Here is a 14,993-nt window from a genome sequence, read left to right on the forward strand (position 1 = left end):
CATCATGTTTATGCATCTGAAATCTTAATCATTGTCTGCATTTCAGGCAACCCAGTAAGGTGAGTAAAGCATGTCTGTTGCCTCTGTTGGTCCCCAACAGCCTGAAACTCATGTCTTCTGCCCTATTTTTCCAGGTAAAAGAAGTGCTGTTTTTACCACCTGCTCAGCCCTGTGCTCACTGCTGAAATGCACTTTCTACTATCTTTCTTGGTGCTAGGTCTCTGAAAGCCTGTCCTCTTCCTTCCCTGGCTAGCTAACTTCACCATCCAGCTATTCAGTCATCACTTCCTATAGGAACCTAACTTCCCTCCTCAGACTAAATTAAATGCCCCCCTCTGTACTTATCTCCACCATTCAACAAAGAAAAGCAGAGAAATGCTGCCTTATTACTTGCTTGTTGCTGGGCATAGAAAGGTGCTGAATAAATCCTTGTGAATGACGTTCAGACTGCACAGGTGTATTTGTTTTGCAAGGACAAGTATTCCATTTTACTCATCTAGCTCTAGCACCATGCAGGCACACAGTAGCTGCCCAGAGCCTGAGCCAAGGGCAGTGAATAGCACAAGCTCGCAACATATGATCTGCCACTAATTCTGCCCAGTGCACGAGGCGGAAGTCCTTGTAGTCAGGAAGTGGCTCAATGGAAGGTTTCAGTTCCTCTTCATCAACCATGTTCATCCATAGGTTCCTCATGATTTCCTCTAAAGTAGCTTATCTCACTGGGGATGAGAATCAGGTTTTGGGTTTTGGTAGTTTTTTCCTTTTTTTTCATATTTTCAAAATGTGGTAAAATATACATATACATAAAATTTACCATCTTAGCCATTTTTGAGTGTACAGTTCTGTGACATCAAATGCATTCACAATGTTGTACAATCATCCCAACCATCCATCTTCAGAATGGTTTTCATCTTTTCGAACTGGAACTCCACCCATTAAACAATCACTCTCATTCCCCCTCCTCGTACCTCATATGTAGAATTATATATTTCTCTTTTTGTGACCGGCTTATTTTATGTCCTCAAGGTTCATACATGTTACAGCACATTGCAAATTTTCTTGTTTCTTAAGGCTAACATTCCGTTGTCTAGATGTACCACATTTTGTTTATCCATTCACTCATCAGTGGTCACCTGGGTTGCTTCTACATTTTGGCTATTGTACGTAATACTACTATACACATGGGTGTGCAAATATCTCTTGAAGTCTCTGCCTTCAGTTCTTTTGGGTATTATATTTAGTCCATTCTCACACTGCTAATTAAAGACATATTGGATGTACATGTACAAAACCCCATCATCTCAGCCCAAAATCTCATTAAGCTGATAAGCAACTTCAGCAAAGTCTCAGGATACAAAATCAATGTGCAAAAATCACAAGCATTCCTATACAACAGAGAGCCAAATCATGAGTGAACTCCCATTCACAATTGCTACAAAGAGAATAATAATCCAACTTACAAGGGATGTGAAGGACCTCTTCAAGGAGAATTACAAATGACTGCTCAAGGAAATAAGAGAGGACACAAATAAATGGAATAACATTCCATGCTCATGGATAGGAAGAATCAATATCATGAAAATGGCCATATTGCCCAAAGTAATTTAGAGATTCAGTGCTATCCCCATCAAGCTACCATTGACTTTCTTCACAGAATTGGAAAAAAACTACTTTAAAGTTCATATGGAACCAAAAAAGAGCACGCATTGCCAAGACAATCCTAAGCCAAAAGAACAAAGCTGGAGGCATCATGTTACCTGACTTCAAACTGTACCACAAGGCTGCAGTAATCAAAACAGCATGGTGCTGGTACCAAAAGACATCTATAGACCAACAGAACAGAACAGAGGCTTCAGAAATAACAGCACACATCTACAACCATCTGATCTTTGACAAACCTGACAAAAACAAGCAATGGAGAAAGGATTCCCTATTTAATAAATGGTGTTGAGAAAACTGGCTAGCCATCAGCGGAAAGCTGAAACTGAATCCCTTCCTTACACCTTATACAAAAATTGACTCATGGTAGATTAAAGACTTAAATGTAAGACCTGAAACCATAAAAACCCTAGAAAAATACCATTCAGGACAATACTGTTCAGGACATAGTAATGGGAAAAGACTTCATGACTAAAGCACCAAAAGCAATACCAACTAAAGCCAAAATTGACAAATGGGATCTAACTAAATTAAAGAGCTTCTGCACAGCCAAAAAACTATCATCAGAGTGAACAGGCAACCTACAGAATGGGAGACAATTTTTATAATCTGTCCATCTGACAAAGGGCTAATATCGAGAATGTACAAAGAACTTAAACAAATTTACAAGAACAAAACAAACTCCATCAAAAAGTGTGCAAAGGATGTGAACAAACAATTCTCAAAAGAAGACATTTATTCAGCCAGCAAACATATGAAAAAAAGCTCATCATCACTGCTTATTAGAGAAATGCAAATCAAAACCACAATGAGATGCCATCTCACATCAGTTAGAATGGCGATCATTAAAAAGTCAGGAAAGAACAGATGCTGGAGAGGATGTGGAGAAACAGGAACAGTTTTATACCATTGGTGGGAGTGTAAATTAGTTCGACCATTGTGGAAGACAGTGTGGTGATTCCTCAAGGATCTAGAAGCAGAAATGCCATTTGATGCAGCAGTCCCATTACTGGGTATATACCCAAAAGATTATAAATCATTCTACTATAAAGACACATGCACACGTATGTTTATTGTGGCACAGTTCGCAATAGCAAAGACTTGGAACCAACCCAAATGACCATTAATGATAGACTAGATAAGAAAATGTGACACATATACACCATGGAATACTATGCAGCCATAAAAAGGATGAGTTCGTGTCCTTTGCAGGGACTTGGATGAAACTGGAAACCATCATTCTTAGCAAAGTAAGACAAGAAGATAAATCCAAACACCACATGTTCTCACTCATAAGTGAGAGTTGAACAATGAGAACACATGGACACAGAGAGGGGAACATCACACAATGGGACCTGTCAGGGGGTCGGGGGCTAGGGGAAGGATAGCATTAGGAGAAATACCAAATGTAGATGACAGGTTAATGGGTGCAGCAAACCACCATGGCATGTGTATACCTATATAACAAACCTGCAAGTTCTGCACATGTACCCCATAACTTAAAGCATAATAATATAAAAAGATTAAAAAATAAAAGAAAGACATACTGGAGACTAGGTAATTTATAAATGAAAGAGGTTTGATTGACTCACAGTTCAGTATGGCTGGGGAGGCCTCAGGAAACTTATAATCATGGCAGAAAGGGAAGAAAACACATCCTACTTCACATGGCAGCAGGAAGGAGAAGAATGAGAGCTAAGGAAAGGGGGACACCCCTTACAAAACCATCACATCTAGTGAGAACTTACTAGCACAAGAATAGCATGGGGAAACCACTCCCATGATTCAATTATCTCCCATGAGGTCCCTTCAATGACATGTGGGGATTATGGGAACTACAATTCAAGATGAGATTTGGGTGGGGACACAGCCAAACTATATAATTTCACTGCTGGCCTCTCCCAAATCTCATGTCCTCACATTTCAAAACAGAATCCTGTCCTTCCAACAGTCCCCCAAAGTCTTAACTCATTTCAGCATTAACTCAAAAGCCCAAGTCCAAAGTCTCATCTGAGACAAGGCAAGTATCTTCTGCCTATGCTCCTGTAAACTCAAAAGCCAGTCAGTTAGTTACTTCTTAAATATAAATGGGATATAGGCATTGGGTGAATACACCCCTTTCAAGTGGGAGAAATTGGCCAAAACAAAGGGGCTATAGGCCCCATGCAAGTTCAAAATCCAATAGGGCAGTCATTAAACCCTAAAGTTCCAAAATGATCTCCTTTGACTCCATGTCTCATATCCAGGTCAGACTGATGCAAGAGGTGAGCTCCCATGGCCTTGGGCAGCTCTGCCTCTGTGGCTTTGCAGAGTACAGTCCCCCTTCTGACTGCTTTCATGGGCTAGCGTTGAGTGTCTGTGGCTTTTCCAGGCACATGGAGCAAGCTGTTGGTGGATCTACTGTTCTGGGGTCTGGAGGATGGTGGCCCCCTTCTCACAGCTCCTCTAGGCAGTGGGCCAGTGGGGCCTCAGTGGTGGGGGCTCTGACCCCATATTTCCCTTCCACACTGCCCTAGCAAAGGTTCTCCATGAGGGCTCCACCCCTGCAGCAGACTTCTGCCTGGACATCCAAGTGTTTCCATACATCCTCTGAAATCTAGGTGGAGGTTCCCAAACCTCAATTCTTGTCTTCTGTGCACCCATAGGACCAACGCCACATGGAAACTGCCATGTCTTGGGGCTTGCACCCTGCAAAGCCACAGGGCTGGAGTTGCCTAAGGCTATGGGAGCCCACCTCTGAAGCAATGGCCCTAACTGTACCTTGGCCCTTTTTAGCCAGGCTAAAGAAGTTGGGACACAGGGCACGAAGTCCTCAGGCTGCACACAGCAGGGGGGCCCTGGACCTGGCTCAGGAAACCATTTTTCCCTCCTAGGCCTCCAAGGCTGTGATAGGAGGGGCTTCTGTGAAGGTGACTGACATGCCCTGGAGACATTTTCCCCATTGTCTTGGCAGTTAACATTTGGCTCCTTGTTACTTATGCAAATTTTGCAGCTGGCTTGAATTTCTCCCCAGAAAATGGGGGGTTTCTTTTCTATCATCATCAGGCTGCAAATTTTCCAAATGTTTATGCTCTGCTTCCTTTTTTTTTTTTTTTTTTTTTTTTTTTGAGACAGAGTCTCGCTCTGTTGCCTGGGCTGGAATGCAGTGGCTGGATCTCAGCTCACTGCAAGCTCTGCCTCCTGGGTTTATGTCATTCTCCTGCCTCAGCCTCCTGAGTAGCTGGGACTACAGGCGCCCACCACCTCGCCTGGCTGGTTTTTTTGTATTTTTTAGTAGAGATGGGGTTTCACCATGTTAGCCAGGATGGTCTCGATCTCCTGACCTCGTGATCCACCCATCTTGGCCTCCCAAAGTGCTGGGATTACAGGCTTGAGCCACTGCGCCCGGCCACTCTGCTTCCTCTTGAATGCTTTGCCTTTTAGAAATTTCTTCCACCAAATACAATAAGTCATCTCTCTCAAGTTCAAAGTTCCACAGATCTCTATGGCAGGGGAAAATGCCACCAGTATCGTTGCTAAAGCATACTAAGCATGACCTTTACCCTAGTTTCCAACAAGTTCCTCATCTCCATCTGAGACCACCTCAGCAGAGACTTCATTGTCCATATCACTATAATGTGTCCATCAAAGCTATTCAATGAGTCTCTAAGAAGTGCCCAACTTTCCCACATCTTCCTGACTACTGAGCTTTCCAAACTGTTCCAACCTCTGCCTGTTACGCAGTTCAAAGTTGCTTCCACATTTCAAGTTTCTTTACAGCAGCAACTCACTACCAAAAGTTCCAGTTGCTTCCACATTTCAGGAATCTTACAGCAGCAACTCACTACCAAAAGTTCCAAAGCTGCTTCCACATTTCAGGTATCTTTACAGCAGCAACTCATGACCCAATAATAATTTACTGTATTACTTTGTTCTCACACTGCTAATAAAAACATACCTGAGACTGGGTAATTTATAAAGAAAAGACGTTTAATCTACCCATAGTTCAGCATGGCTGGGGAGGCCTCAGGAAACTTACAATCATGAAAGAAGGGGAAACAAACACATCTTTCTTCATATGGCAGCAGGAAGGAAAAGAATGAGGGCCAAACGAAGGGGAAGCCCCTTATAAAACCATCAGATCTCATGAGAACTTACTATCATGAGAATAGTATGGGATAAACTGCTCCCATGATTCAATTACTTCCCACCAGGTCCTTCCCATGACATGTGGGGATTATGGAAACTACAATTCAGGATGAGATTTGGGTGGGGACATGGCCAAACCGTATCAGGTGTATACCTAGAAGTGGAATTGCTGGATCATATGGTAATTCTATTTTTAATTTTTTGAACAATCTTTCATGCTGTTTTCCATAGTGACTGCACCATTTTACATACCCATTAACAGTGCTCAAGGGTTCCAACTTCACATCCTCACCAACATCTGGTTTTTTGATAGCTGCCATCCTAATAGATGTGAGGTGGTATCTGATTGTAGTTTTGATTTGCATTTCCTAATATTAGTGATGCTGAGCATCTTTTCACATGCTTATTGGCCATTTGTAAATCTTCTTTAGAGAAAGTTCTATTCAAGTCCTTGCCCATTTTTAAATCTTTTTTGTTGTTGTTGTTGTTGTTGTTGAATGTTAGGAATTCTCTGTATATTCTGTATATTAATTTCTTATTATGAAGGGATTATGAGATCTCAGCGGGTTTTTCTTTTGCAAGAGTAGGCTCCCACGGCCTTGGGAAGCTTATTATGAAGGGATTAATATCCAGAATGTTAACAACAAACTCCGTTATCCCTTATCAGATATATCATTTGCAAATATTTTCTCCATTCTGTGGGTTGCCTTTTTACTTAGTTGATAGTGTCTTTTTAAAATTTTAATTTTAACTGACAAATATTAATAGTATACATTATGGGACACAATGTGCTATTTTGATATAGTTTACATGTTTTAATGTATGTAACAATGTTTACTATGTTTCAAAGCAAGTTCTCACACTCCATGAACATGCAAAAATAAATATGATATGTTCTGCTCAGTGCCTGCTCCTGCAGCTCCCAAAGTTTATCCCATTCAAAGGCAGGGACCTGATGACCATGGGGTAGAGAATAACTTCCAGGCTGCCCCCATCTACCACAGAGCTATGCTACTTTTGATCCAGGAAGAGTTCCAGGACGGCATAAGGAGTACTGACACAGAAGGTATCTAGCTTGTTTCCTAAGGTGAACTCATTGTTGAAGCCAACATCTGCAACCTTGATGTTCAGGTCAACATCCAAAAGTAGGTTCTCTGGCTTTAAGTCTCTGTGAACACTCCTGTTCTTGTGGCAGTACTGCCCAGTGGATCCCATCGGGTAGAGTTTGTCTCTAGTTTCTTTCTCTTCATGCGGTCATGGCCCAGTAAGTGGGCCTTGACCTTCTCCTTCACTAGCAGCAGCCATGACCAGGAAGAGTGTTCCCAGGTTTCCAGCACCTCCAATAGTTTCACAATGTTGAGGTGATTCAGGGCCTTCATGCTCTGGACTTAAAAGTGTCATCTCTGGAAGCTGGGATTACAGATGTGAGCCACTGCACCTGGCCAAATTTTGGTGATTATGAAGAGTACTGCACTAGACGTGGAGTGCAGAATGTCTTCCATATATTGATTTCCTTTCTTTTAGGTGTATACTACATAAGTTTTAATCCTTGAAAGCCCTGTTTTAACTTACATAAGGCTATATTAACTATTTTAATTGTGAATCTGTGGGATTCCATTTTATTATTTTTATTATTTATTTATTTATTTATTTATTTATTTATTTTTTGAGAGGGAGTCTCCATCTGTTGTCCAGGCTGGAGTGCAGTGGTGTGATCTCGGCTCACTGCAACCTCTGCCTCTCGGGTTCAAGCGATTCTCCGCCATGTTGGCCAAGCTGGTCTTGAACTCCTGACCTCAGGTGATCTGCCTGCCTCAGCCTCCCAAAGTGTTAGGATTACAAGTGTGAACTACTGTGCCCAACCACTGGGATCCCATATTTCTTGGAGGCTTTGTTGGTTTCTTCTCACTCTTTTTTTCTCTGATCTTGTCTTCTTGCTTTATTTCATTAAGTCGATATTCAATCACTGATATCCTTTCTTCCATATGATCAATTCAGCTATTGAAGCTTGTGTATGCTTCACGAAGTTCTTGTGCTGTGTTTTTCAGTTCCATCAGGTCATTTATAGTCTTCTCTACACTGCTTATTCTAGTTAGCAATTCATCTAATCTTTCTTCAAGGTTATTAACTTCCTTGCAATGGATTAGAACATGCCCATTTAGCTCAGAGGAGTCTGTTATTACCGACCTTCTGAAGCCTACTTCTGTCAATTCTTCAAACTCATTCTTCCTCCAGTTTTGTTCCCTTGCTGGCGAGGAATTGTGATACTTTGGAGGAAGAGAGGCATTCTGCTTTTTGGAATTTTCAGCCTTTCTGTGCTTGTTTCTCCCCATCTTTTTGGTTTTATCTACTTTTGGTCTTTGATGTTGGTGACCTACGGATGGGGTTTTTGTGTGGATGTCCTTTTTTGTTAATGTTGTTGCTATTCTTTTCTGTTTGTTAGTTTTCCTTCTAACAGTCAGGCCTCTCAGCTGCAGGTCTGTTGGAGTTTGCTGGAGGTCCACTCCAGATCCTGTTTGCCTGGGTATCACCAGCAGAGGCTGCAGAACAGGAAAGATTGCTGCCTGATCCTTCATCTGGAAGCTTCATCCCAGAGGGTCACTTGCCACATGCCAGCCAGAACTCTCCTGTATGAGGTGTCTGTTGGCCCCTACTGGGAGGTGTCTGCCAGTCAGGCTACATGAGGGTCAGGGACACACTTGAGGAGGCAGTCTGTCTGGTATCAGAGCTTGAACACTGTGCTGGGAGAACCACTTCTCTCTTAAGAGCTGCCAGGCAGGGTCGTTTAAGTCTGCCGAAGCTGTGCTCACAGCTGCTCTGTCCCATTGAGATGGGGGTTTTATCTATAAGTCCCTGACTGGGGCTGCTGCCTTTTGTTCAGAGATGTCCTGCTCACAGACGTGGAATCTAGAGAGGCCATTGCCTTGCTAAGTGTGGTGGGCTCCACCCAGTTCAAACTTCCTGGAGGCTTTGTTTACACTGTGAGCATAAAACTGCCTACTCAAGCCTCAGCAATGGTGGATGCCCCTCCCTGCTCCGAGCTCCAGCAGCCCAGGTTGATCTCAGACTGCTGTACTAGCAGTGAGAATTTCAAGCCAGCTGATCTCAGCTTGCTGGGCTCCATGGGTGTTGGACCCACCAAGTCAGGCACCAGAGGGAATCTCCTGGTCTGCCAGTTGCAGACTGTGGGAAAAGCACAGTATCTGAGCGGTAGTGAACTGTTCCTCCTGGTACAGTCTCTCATGGCTTCCATTGGCTAGGAAAGGGAAATCCCCTGACCCCTTGCACTTCCCAGGTGAGGCATCACCTCGCGCTGCTTTGGCTCACCCTCTGTGGGCTACACCCACGGTCCAACCAGTCCCAGTGAGATGAACCAGGTTCCTCAGGTGGAAATGCAGAAATAACCCATCTTCTTCGTTGATCTTGCTGGGAGTTGCAGACCGGAGCTGTTCCTATTCAGATATCTTGCCAGAAATCCCCATCAGTCTCTTTTATTTTAGCTGTTCTGGAGGATGTGTGGTGATATCTCATTGATTTTAATTTGCATTTACATGATTATTAAGGAAATTGAACACATTTGGTTTTTTTTTTTTTGTAAATTATCTATTCTGCCTTCTACTCATGTTTCTATTGTCTTTTTCTTATTATTTATAGGAGTTCTCTGCACATTCTAGATGTGATCCCTTTGTCAATTATTTGTGTATATATTTTCTCCCACACTAAAACTTGCCTCTTCACTTTCTTGATGGTGTCTTTTGATAAATAAAAATTATTAATTTGAATGTGGCCTAATTTATCAATCTTTTCCTTTACAGCTATTGGTTTTTGTGATCTGTTTTAAAAATATTTCCCTACTCAAAGTTATAAAAATAATTTATTTTATTTTTTAATATTTACATTTAAAGCTACATTCCTTCTGAAATTGATTTTTGTGGGCAGTTTAGGATATGTTTCAAGATTTTCTTTTTATACATGGCTATCTAATTGATCTGTCAGCATTAATTTCTTAAATATATTTTTAAATTTTGTGTTTTTTGTAGAGATGGAGTCTTGCTATGTTGCCCAGACTGGTCTCAAACTCCTGAACTCAAGTGATCCACCCACCTTGGCCTCCCAAAGTGCTGAGATTAAAGGTGTGAGCCACTGTGTCTAGCTACTTGTATTTTTGTACCCGTTAACCTCTTTTCACCCGTCCCTGCTTCCCACGACCCCTCCTGGCCTCTGGTAACTGCTGGATAGAGTATATCTTCATGAGATCCACTTTCTTCAGTTCCACGTGATTGAGAATGTTTCTGAGTTATTTTGCTTGGGATAACAGCCTCCAGCTCCATCCAAATTACATTACTGCAAATGACAAGATTTCATTCCTTTCTATGGCTGTATAATATTCTGGTGTGTGTGTGTGTGTGTGTCACGTTTTCTTTCTTCGTTCATCTGTTGATGGGTATGATCTCGGCTCACTGCAACCTCTGCCTCCCATGTTTAAGCAATTCTCCTGCCTCACCCTCCTGATTAGCTAGGACTACAGGCGTGTGCCACCACGCCCAGATATTTTCTGTATTTTCGGTAGAGACAATATTTCACCATGTTGGCAGGGCTGGTCTCAAACTCCTGGCCTCAAGTGATCTGCCTGCCTCAGCCTCCCAAAGTGCTGGGATTACAGATGTGAGCCACTGCACCTGGCCAAATTTTGATGATTATGAAGAGTGCTGCACTAGACGCGGAGTGCAGAATCTCTTCCATATATTGATTTCCTTTCTTTTAGGTGTATACTACATAAGTTTTAATCCTTGAAAGCCCTGTTTTAACTTACATAAGGCTATATTAACTATTTTAATTGTGAATCTGTGGGATCCCATTTTATTTTATTTATTTATTTATTTATTTATTTATTTATTGAGAGGGAGTCTCCATCTGTTGTCCAGGCTGGAGTGCAGTGGTGCGATCTCGGCTCACTGCAACCTCTGCCTCTCAGGTGCAAGCGATTCTCCTGCCTCAGCCTCCCAAGTTGCTGGGATTATAATACAGGCAGCCACCATGACTCCTGGCTATTTTTTGTGTTTTTAGTAGAGATGGGGTTTCGCCATGTTGGCCAAGCTGGTCTTGAACTCCTGACCTCAGGTGATCTGCCTGCCTCAGCCTCCCAAAGTGTTAGGTAATTGATTACAAGTGTGAGCTACTGTGCCCAACCACTGGGATCCCATTTTAATCAAGCCAATTTGTAAATACCAAAAATTTGATTCTTTACATGTATTATTCATTGTGTTAGCACATTTATTCCCAATATCAGATATTTTAGGGCAATGGCCAGCTACGATGACTATGAGACATTTAGGCAAGAGTATAGTTAAAGTGAACCACACCTATTTTTCTTCTATTTTATATTTACTTTCCTAAGATTATAGGGGGTACGGTGTTTAAACTTAGTGGCATCTCAAAGTATAATTTGAGCTTCTGCATTGATTAAGTCTATGAATTTGAAATTTTTGAATTTCCAATTGGGTTAAATTATGGACCTTTGTATATGTAAACATATATACATTTTAAAATTTGAAAATATTATAGACATGTAATTTATTTATTTACCTCTTATTTTTCCCCCATATCTAGGTTGGTTTTTCCTCCTTGGGCTTCAAAGACTCCCACTCCACATCCCACAGATTGGGGTTTGCACTTAAAGAGTAATCGCAGCCTCTCCCTCTATTTAGACCCAACAGTACATTTAGACATCCCCTGTCTAACCATGTGTAACAATGCACTTAGACCCCTTGCCTGAAGTATCAGTCCTTTTTCATTGTCTATCTGGGCAAAATCATTTATTTATTTATTTATTTTTAAAATGAGGTCTGGCTCTGTTGCCCAGGCTGGAGTGCAGTGGTACCATCTCAGCTCACTGCAACCACCTCTTAGGCTCAGTCTTCCAAGTAGCTGGGACTACAGGCATGTGCCACTACACCCTGCTGACTTTTGTACTAATTTTTGTATTTTGGGTAGAGACAGGGTTTTGCCATGTTGCCCAGGCTGGTCTCTAACTCCTGTGCTCCAGCGATCAGCCCGCCTTGGCCTCCAAAAGTGTTGGGATTACTGAGCCACCATGGGCAGCATGGCAAAATTGTTCAGAATTCCTTATATCTCTAGGTGGGAAACAAAAAATTTTTCTGTCTCCTGTCTCCAACCCTTTTTATCCTTCAGTGTTTACTGGATAAACTCTGGTGGTTGCGAGTGTAGTGGCCCTGCCTGTAGACAGTGGTCTTCTTTTCCGGAGTGTCCCAAGCAAACTTGCTAGGGTGGGGTCAGCATCTAGCCAGGCTACTGTGGCCTTGCACGAATTTTCTAGGCTACAGGCCCCTGTTGAGTTCATAGGCAGCAGTGCTCAATGAAGTCTGGGCACACTGCTGGGTGCTCTGCACTCCTAAATGAACTGCATGACCCACTCTGGGGTTTTAAGAGGGGCCAGAAGGAAATGCTGCTTGTTCTTTTTCCTTTTTCCTTAGACATCGTACCATGGATCTCCAATGATGGGATCTCATATTACAGTCAGGGATGAATACAGACAGCAACAACATGAGACTAGGTCCAGAACAGCACTTTTGTGGGAGCCATGGCCCGAGGTGGACGCCCCACATTGACTGCATGTGGGGTTGGAAACGTGAACGGCTCCAAAACACATCCTCCCTCTACTCAACATGGTGGCCTGAAATGTCCGGACAAAGGCGTGTCAGGCATGTGCTTGCAGGATGCATGTGAAAGCATCAAGTTCACAGACGCTGCCAATGAGGTCCACACACCCCAGCCCTGACAGCTCCCTCTGCGTCCAGAGCCAGGCTGGGGTGCAGCCTATAGACTCCATGCCCCTATTGACTTTCGGTGTGGTTGGGTGGGTGACAAATGGGATTGCTTCAACCTTTTAGCCACTTTCCCTTGATTTCTCACAAGCCCCAAATATGGGTGGTGCCAATCCAGAGACACCTCCAGCCTTCTCAGACTTGGGGCGAGCTGTCCCATGCTGGCTCTGATTGGCAGCACAGGCCATGTAGCAGCCAAAGGCCGCTTTGAAGGAAACAGCACAGTGAGCGCCCTCGGCCTGCTACTCACAAAGGCTCTGGAGGAGCGAGGGAGGAAGGCCTTAAGCCAGGGTCTTTGCTCCCAGGTTCTGGGGTTCCTGATCTGCCAGAAGGAGAAAAGGCAAAGGTGGGTATGGGGCTGAGGAAAAGCTTCACAGGGAGGTGCAATAAACATGTTCTCCTTGGGCAGACCCCCACAAAGATCGAACAAGGGAGGGACAAAAAACTGTATATATTTACCTTTGAACAGCTTTCCTCCTCCCTGCTCCTCTGGTCACCTCCAACTTTCTTGCTAGATCAATTCCTGGTTTCTGGGATGCAATTTGTGCAGAACCCAGGTGCTAGGAAATTTTTTTAAAAAAGAAAATTATAGCATCCAGAAAGGTTAAATGGATGACAGAATAAAGAGATAGGCAGAGGCCAGGTGTGATGGCTCGTACCTGCAATCCCAGCACTCTGGGAGGCCGAGGTGGGAGGATTGCTTGAGCTCAGGAGTTTGAGACCAGCCTGGGCAACACAGCAAGACTCCTGTCTCTACAAAAATTAAAAGATGAGCAGGGTGAGTAATGCATGCCTGTAGTCCCAGCTACTCAGGAGGCTGAGGTGGGAGGATCACTTGAGCCCAGGAGTTTGAGGATGCAGTGAACCATGATTGTGCCACTGCACTCCAGCCTGAGTGACAGAGGGAGACCCTGTCTCTATAAAGAGAGAGAGAGAGAGGAGAGAGAGAGAGAGAGAGAGAGGCAGAGAATGGAGAGTGAAGGAGAGAGAAGAGAGGGAGGGGCCTTGCGGGCTGGATCTTACAGTCGAGGGTGCCGGAGGCAGGGCCTTCAGGAGGCTGCCATGGTGGTGGTCAGGGAGTGTGGGGGAAAGGGGAGATCAAGAGGCATACTTTTTACTAGATGTTTTGCTGTGTCTTAAGAACAAATGTTCCTTCTTAGCATTCCCTCAAAGGACTACATAAAGGTTTGGACTGCTTTCAGTCTTTCTTTATGTCAGGCTATTATTTTTTGGAAGGTGGCAAGGATGGGCCCTATTGGGGTTCCATGTTTATATGAATAACATTGCACTGAGACTTGTGTTTTCACAAACAACAGTCAGTGAGGATTTTGCTGCCACCCAATTTTTATAGCAGAGCAGAAGCACTCCTGCTTTCATGTTTTGGAAGATAGAAAAGGTGGGTGTGGGATCTAAGGACAGCAATCCTGGCTTCACCTTCTTCCCCAAGGGTGGGGTTAGAAGCCCGGAGCTTCCTATTCTGATCTCAGTCTCGGAGGTAAATCAGGTACATCGGGTTTTTTTTTTTTTTGAAGAAACATCCACACAATGCCAAACAAGCTGGGGGACATCGAGCGGTTTGGCCTACAAGGGTGGCAGAATAACCGAAGAGGGTGGTTTGGCTCTGGGTCTCTGCTTTATTCCCCGGCTTTGTTTCCACTCAGTTGTAACTGAGGATTGGCCGTTTCAGACCGTGCACAAAGTCTTTGTGAGTTTTCTCAGCCGCAGACTCTTGGGCCTCTTTGTTTTGGATGGCGAGGTCACACCCAATGCAACTTCGAGGAGGCTCGTTGCTGAATGCAGGACAGGAGACCTGTGCAGGAGACACTGGGAATGAAGAGAGAAACCTGCCGGCCTGCAGATAGTTAAGGCAGCCGGGAAGCCGCGCGCTCGGTGGAGGACCTCTTAAAAAACAGGCAGCCCCTTCAGTAGTTTAAAGTCGAAAGAGTAGCTGCTGCTACTTGTGATTTCTTCCTTAAGGGGGATCAATTGGAGCCCTCAGATCGCGTCCCCAGAGGTCCTGGTCTGTGCCTGCTGACTCAGGAGAGGCCCACAGCGCTCCCTTCTGCGACCGAGGCACTTCTCCTTAATTGGTTTGAAAAATTGCAGCTGGATCCCGACAGCTGCTGCCCCCGGGGTGGGTCCGGAGGGAGGGAGCGAGGAGGGAGGGGACAGCTCAGCCTCCCGCCTCCCGGAGCCTCTCCTGAGGCTCCCACCCAGCGCCTTTCTTTCCTTCCTCCCTTCGTTGATTTCTGGGACCCCTCCCCCCAAACTTTCTTTAAAGCCTGGTCACGTGAGGTCTCCTCTGAGGTTTTGCTCTCGGCGGTCTGGGACGGCGTTTCTGGAGGCAGCACTTCCCGAGTC

This window comes from Macaca thibetana, chromosome 4 (genome assembly GCF_024542745.1).
Source record: "Macaca thibetana thibetana isolate TM-01 chromosome 4, ASM2454274v1, whole genome shotgun sequence".
Taxonomy (NCBI): Eukaryota; Metazoa; Chordata; class Mammalia; order Primates; family Cercopithecidae; genus Macaca; species Macaca thibetana.